The 6523-nt window shown below is 35.7% G+C and overlaps 1 pseudogene; it reads right to left on the reverse strand.

Moving 5' to 3' along the window:
• Positions 1–3101: 3101 nt before the first annotated feature.
• LOC123326584 lies at positions 3102–3253 on the reverse strand (annotated as a pseudogene).
• Between the last annotated feature and the right edge of the window lie 3270 nt (positions 3254–6523).

Genomic DNA, 6523 nt, shown 5'->3' on the forward strand with positions numbered 1-6523 from the left:
TTCTCAACTTCAACCCAAAACTGTTAAGTAGCAGCTATATGAAACTTAATCTGATATATTTTATTGGCATGTTGAGAGCATTGTCTGTCACACCACTGTATGTTTTTATGAAAATTCAGGGGAGGAATTTATTTTGGTATCTCTGATTTCCATGAATAATTGATACATATTTAATATTCTGTATACTGTGGGCCATTGTCTCGTTGTGTTCATCTCTTTATGTAACAACCTATTAATCAAATAGGGAGGTCTGAGACAGATGGACAGCCCATTTCTAGCAAATATGTAAGACTGGGTTGTATCTCTGTACTCATTCTGCCTTTAAGTGGAGAGATGGAATAGCCTATCGATTAAGAGGATAGTCTCTGAAACTGAATGGCTTTGGTTCAATTCCTAGTGCCCATATTTACTAACTTTGTGACTTTGCATAAATTAATTTCTCAGTTTTTGTGTGTTTCAATTCCCTTATCTGTAGAAAGGAGATAATAGTATCTTTCTCATTGGTTTGTTGTAAGAATTAAATGAATATCACATAGGGTGCCTGATGGCTCAGTCAGTTAAGCGTCTGTGTGCCTTTGGCTCAGGTCATGATCTCAGGGTCCTGGGATCGAGCCCCCCATGGGGCTTCCCGCTCGGTGGGGAGCTTGCTTCTCCCTCTCCCTCTGCTGCTTCCCCTGCTTGTGCTCTCTCTCTCGCTCTGTCTCTCAAATAAATAAAATCTTTTAAAAAATGAGTATCACATATAAAGCAGTTAGAACAGCTTATGATACATAAGATTTTCCATACATAAGTTTCATATTATTTTTGCTCTCTCACCATTGTTGCCAATTCTTTTTTGTTTTTATTTTATCACATTATACAAACACACACATAATCGTTATTATTAGAATAGCACTACTTCTGAGAACTCTTTGGTGTAGGTGTCAGAATCACATCTTAGACTGAAGTAAGTAAAAAAAAGACTAATGTAACAAAATTTCAAGAATGAACCTGCTTTAGGCATAGCAAGATCCAGGGGCTCAAATAATATTATTGTTTTTCACATTTGACTAATTCTGGTCTATTTTTAATGGAGTCAAAGATCACTTCTTGCCCTTTTATCACAGTTACTCTGTCCTGTGGGTTTATATAGACACAAATTGGATTAAAATAACTTGACCCCACACTCTCTAACCAGAAGTTCCTCATTAAAAACCACACGAAGGGAAATGAACAAACTAATAAAATCTATTTCTACTAAAGATTTCTTCAAGACATTCAGAACCTTCAGAATGAGATAGTTAAATATGATACTAGTATCTTCAAATTTTTACTCTTCTAATGAATACTACTTTTATTGGTACACAAATTTGTTTTGCTAAAACGGTAAGCATTATTTTGCCTCCACTATCAGAGAGTTTTCCAGCCTCATAATTTGAGAATTCCTTAACAACCCAGCCTGTGTTTCCAAAGAGAATAATTCTCCACAGTTAGCAGAATTCACTTATGTAACTATCAAGTCATGTTTGTAGTTAACAGTAATCTGACTACTACATCCATGACCTAAAGACATATAGGCAAGGGGCCAAGATCACTAAATTTCTTCTTCTGTGTCAACTCTGATCAGTTAGTAATGCCTGATTGGCACAGTGTTGAGAAGGATTCTGTGGCTGTATCGGCCAGGTGGGAAGGAGTGCCCTGGTGGATTAGTATGATCTGCCTTGAATCGGGAAGTTATCATGTATTTGTCATCTCTATTTTACACCGTCAGTTCGAAAGAGCTACTGATTATTGTTAAGGAGCCCATGGAGTTCTTATATACCTATGTAAAATAATTCCAAGATGTTCATCATCTGTGTTACATGTAAAAATCTGAAGAGTTAGAAATACTGCAATCTTCTTGATAGAATTATTAGTAATTAGAATTGCCACTTAGAAATTCCACTTTAACACAACTGTTACTATTAAAATGTATTCTCTTTGCTTTCCTATTTAGAAAACAGTTGAATAAAAAATGATTGCTTTATTCAAAACAATTCAAAACAATTCAAAATAGAAAGTCATTAGCTTTCCCAGATGATTAGAATTTGACACATATGGGTATTAAAAAGAAGTTTGGGTAGAGGTAAGTAATTATCTCTTTTGAAGATAATTATTAAAAACCAATTCATAACTGGCTTTCAAAATACTGCTTTCAAAATTACATTCTATCTGTAGATACAGATTGGGTGTTCTGGTGCAGTTTTAATAAAAATATCAGATAAGATAAACATGGCTATTTCAAAATTTATATTTTAAGTTGTATTCCGGATTAATATGCTTTGACTTTATAAAAATAGTTATGGCCACAGATCCTCAATTTTTAAAGATAATACCACTTACAGATATTTTCACCTAAATTTCCATAATTATTATCAAAATTCCTTTTCTCCCCAAATATTTGAAAATAAAAATTTTATATTGAGTGAACATCCATATACCAAACTCTAGATTCTATCATTAACATTTTGTTATACTTGCTCTATCACATCTATTTATGTATTTATTTATTTTTTAAGATTTTATTTATTTGACAGGGAGAGAGAGAGGCAGAGGGAGAGGCAGGCTTCCAGCTGAGCAAGGAGCCCAGTTCTGGACTCGATCCCAGGACCCTGAGATCATGACCTGAGCCGAAGGCAGACGCTTAACCAACTGAGCTACGCAGGCGTCCCTGTCACATCTGTTTATTAATCCATTCCTCTATCCATTGATAAATGCACCATTTTGTTTTTCACACATTTTAAAATCAGCTGTATACATCAGTACATTTCACCCTAAGTACTTCAGCACATATACTATAAAGTTTGATATTTGTTTACTGATTATTTTTCTTTTGGTAAAATTTACATGAAACAGAATGTATAAATCTTATGTGTACCATTTGATGAATTCTGATAAATGCTTCTGTCCATGTAACACAAACCCTATCAAGATAGAGAACATGAATGTCACCTAAGAAAGTTTCTCAGTCTTGTACTGCTCCCACCTCCCCTGCAGAGGCAGCCACTATTCTGACATTTTCCCCCTTGAATTCAAGTTTTGCCTGACTTCTATGTAGAATTGCACAGTACGTACTCTTCTGTGTGAAGTCTGTATTACTCAACATAATAGTTCTGAGATTTATCCGTGCTGTTTTGAGTATTAGTACTTTGTCCTTTCTTAGCTGGGTTGTAGTCCATTAAACTGATAAGAACAGATACTACACTTGATCTTAGCCAAAAGGCCGAGAAGCGATGGGTTGTAGTCCATTATGTTAATATACCTCAGTTTGTTTATACATTTTTATTGATCAACACATAGGCTCTTTCAAGTTTCTGGCTATTATAAATAAAGCTGCTGTAAGTATTCTTGTACATAAAATGCCTTTTTAATGGACCAGTATTTTCAATTCTCATGCAGAAATACCTGGGATTGGAAATTCTGGGTCAGAGGATAGATATATGTTGAGTTTTTAAAGAAAATTTTCGTTTATCTCAGTGATTCTGGAAAATTGGACAATATTCTAGGGTTTGATAAATCAACTGATGTTTAAAAATACAAAAAACAAATATTCCTTGCTCTATACCTCACAGTGAACAACTAATCAGTCTGCTGTCATTATTTCAAGATATGCTCATGCCTTTTGCTGATGACATAAATTGACACATTAACTCCATTTGTTCTTAATGAAAGCCCAAATAAAACTCTATCCTTCTCAGAGCTTCATGAAGGTGTTTAATTCTGAAATGGAGTAATTGTGTCTTTTCCCAATCAGCAGAAAATAAATGAATATAATTTTCTTAACATTTTGATATTTGTAACTATTTCTCTGTGGTGTTGAGAGATAACAAAAGAAATTTCCAGAAATGTATACTAATAGGAAAATCTTGAAGCATCCAGTCATGCCTTATCCAAGCATCCTGGTGCTTTCATAGGCAGGTTTTCTTCATGGTTATGATTTTTTTTGGCCTTTTCTAATTATTGAAGTAAATGTATATGAAGTGTATGTATTCACATACAGTGTTATATTAGTTTCAAGTGTACAGTATAATGATTCAAAAGTTCTATACATTATTCAGTGCTCATCATGATAAGTGTATTCTTAATCCCCTTTTCTACCCATCCTCCCACCCACCTTCCTTCTGGCAATCACTAGTTTGTTCTCTGTATTTAAGAGTGTGTTTTTTTGTTTGTTTGTTCATCTCTTTTTTCTTCTCTTTTTTTAAATTTCATATATGAGTGAAATTATATGGTATTTGTCTTTCTCTGCCTGACTTGTTTTACTCAGCTTTTTACACTCTAGGTCCATCCATGTTGCAAATGTCAGGATCTCATTCATTTTTATGGATGAATGATTTATATTTTATATATATAATACACCCCCCCCCCACATCTTTCTTTTTATTCATCTATCATTGGACAACGGTTGCTTCCATATTTGGGCTGTTGTAAGTAATGCTGCAATAAATATAGGGGTGCATGTATCTTTTTGAATTAGTGTTTTTGTATTCTTATGTGAATACCCAGCAGTGAAATTACTGAATCATACGGTAATTCTGTTTTTTAATTTTTAAGGAATGTCCATACTTTTTTCCACAGTGGATGCAACAGTTTGCATTACCACCAACAGTGCATGAGGGTTCCTTTTTCTCCACATCCTCACCAATACTTGTTATTCCTTGTCATTTTTATTGTTGGCATTCTGACAGGTGTAAGGTGATATCTTATTGTGGTTCTGATTTGCATTTCCCTGATGATGAGTGATGTTGAGCATCTTTTCATGTATCTATTGGCTGTTTGTATGTATACTTTGGAAAAAAATGTCTATTCAGGTCTTCTGCCCATTTTTTAATTGGATTATTTGTAGTTTCTTGGTGTTGAGTTATATAAGTTCTTTATATATTTTGGATATTAACCCCTTTTCAGATTTATCATTTGCAAATATCTTCACCCATTCTGTAGGCTGCCTTTTTGTTTTATTGATGGTTTCCTTCACTGTGCAAAAGCTTTTTATTTTGGTGTAGTCCCAATAGTTCATTTTTGCTTTTGTTTCCCTTGCCAAAGGAGACATATCCAGAAAAAAGTTGCTGTGTCGATGTCAGAGAAATTACTACCTATGCTCTCTTATCAGTTTTATGGTTTCAGGTCTCACATTTAGGTCTTTAATCCATTTTGAGTTTATTTTTGCATGTAGTGTAAGAAAGTAGTCCAGTTTCATTCTTTTGCATGCAGCTGTCCAGTTTTCCCAACCCAGTTTGTTAGAGAGACCGTCTTTCCCCCCTTTGTATATTCTTGCCTCCTTTGTCATAGATTAATTGACCATATAATCATGGGTTTATTTCTGTATTCTCTCCTCTCTTCCATTGATCTGTGTGTCTATTTTTGTGCCAGGGTATATGTTGAGTTTTATAAGAAACTGCCAGACCGTTTCTATAGAGATTATACTGTTTTGCATTCCAACCAATGATGCAGCAGAGTTCCAGTGCTTGACATGCTCACTAGTGTTATCAGCCTTCTTTTTTTTTTTTATTATGTTATGTTAATCACCACACATTACATCATTAGTTTTTGATGTAGTGTTCCATGATTCATTGTTTGCATATAACACCCAGTGCTCCATTCAGTATGTGCCCTCCTTAATACCCATCACCAGGCTAGCCCATCCCCCCACCCCGCCCCTATAGAACCCTAGTTTGTTTCTCAGAGTCCATAGTCTCTCATGGTTTGTCTCTCCCTCTGAATTACCCCCTTCATTTTTCCCTTTCTACTATCTTCTTCTTTATTTTTAAACATACAATGTATTATTTGTTTCAGAGGTACAGGTCTCTGATTCAACAGTCTTACACAGTTCACAATGCTCACCATAGCACATACCCTCCCCAGTGTCTATAACCCAGCCACCCCATCCCTCCCACCCCACCCCCCACTCCAGCAACCCTCAGTTTGTTTCCTGAGATTAAAAATTCCTCCTATCAGTGAGATCATATGATACATGTCTTTCTCTGATTGACTTATTTTGCTCAGCATAACACCCTCCAGTTCTATCCACGTCGTTGCAAATGGCAAGATCTCATTCCTTTTGATGGCTGCATAATATTCCATTGTATATATATACACCACATCTTCTTTATGCATTCATCTGTTGATGGACATCTTGGTTCTTTCCATAATTTGGCTGTTGTGGACATTGCTGCTATAAACATCGGGGTGCACATACCCCTTCGGATCACTACATTTGTATCTTTGGGGTAAATACCCAGTAGTGCAATTGCTGGGTCGTATGGTAGCTCTATTTGCAACTTTTTGAGGACCCTCCATACTGTTTTCCAGAGTGGCTGCACCAGCTTGCATTCCCACCAACAGTGTAGGAGGGTTGCCCTTTCTCCACATCCCTGCCAACATCTGTGGTTTCCTGACTTGTTAATTTTAGCCATCTGACTGGTGTGGGGTGGTATCTCACTGAGGTTTTGATTTGGATTTCCCTGATGCTGAGCGATGTTGAGCACTTTTTCATGTGTCTGTTAGC

Source organism: Neomonachus schauinslandi, chromosome 13 (assembly GCF_002201575.2).
Source record: "Neomonachus schauinslandi chromosome 13, ASM220157v2, whole genome shotgun sequence".
In the NCBI taxonomy this organism is placed as follows: Eukaryota; Metazoa; Chordata; class Mammalia; order Carnivora; family Phocidae; genus Neomonachus; species Neomonachus schauinslandi.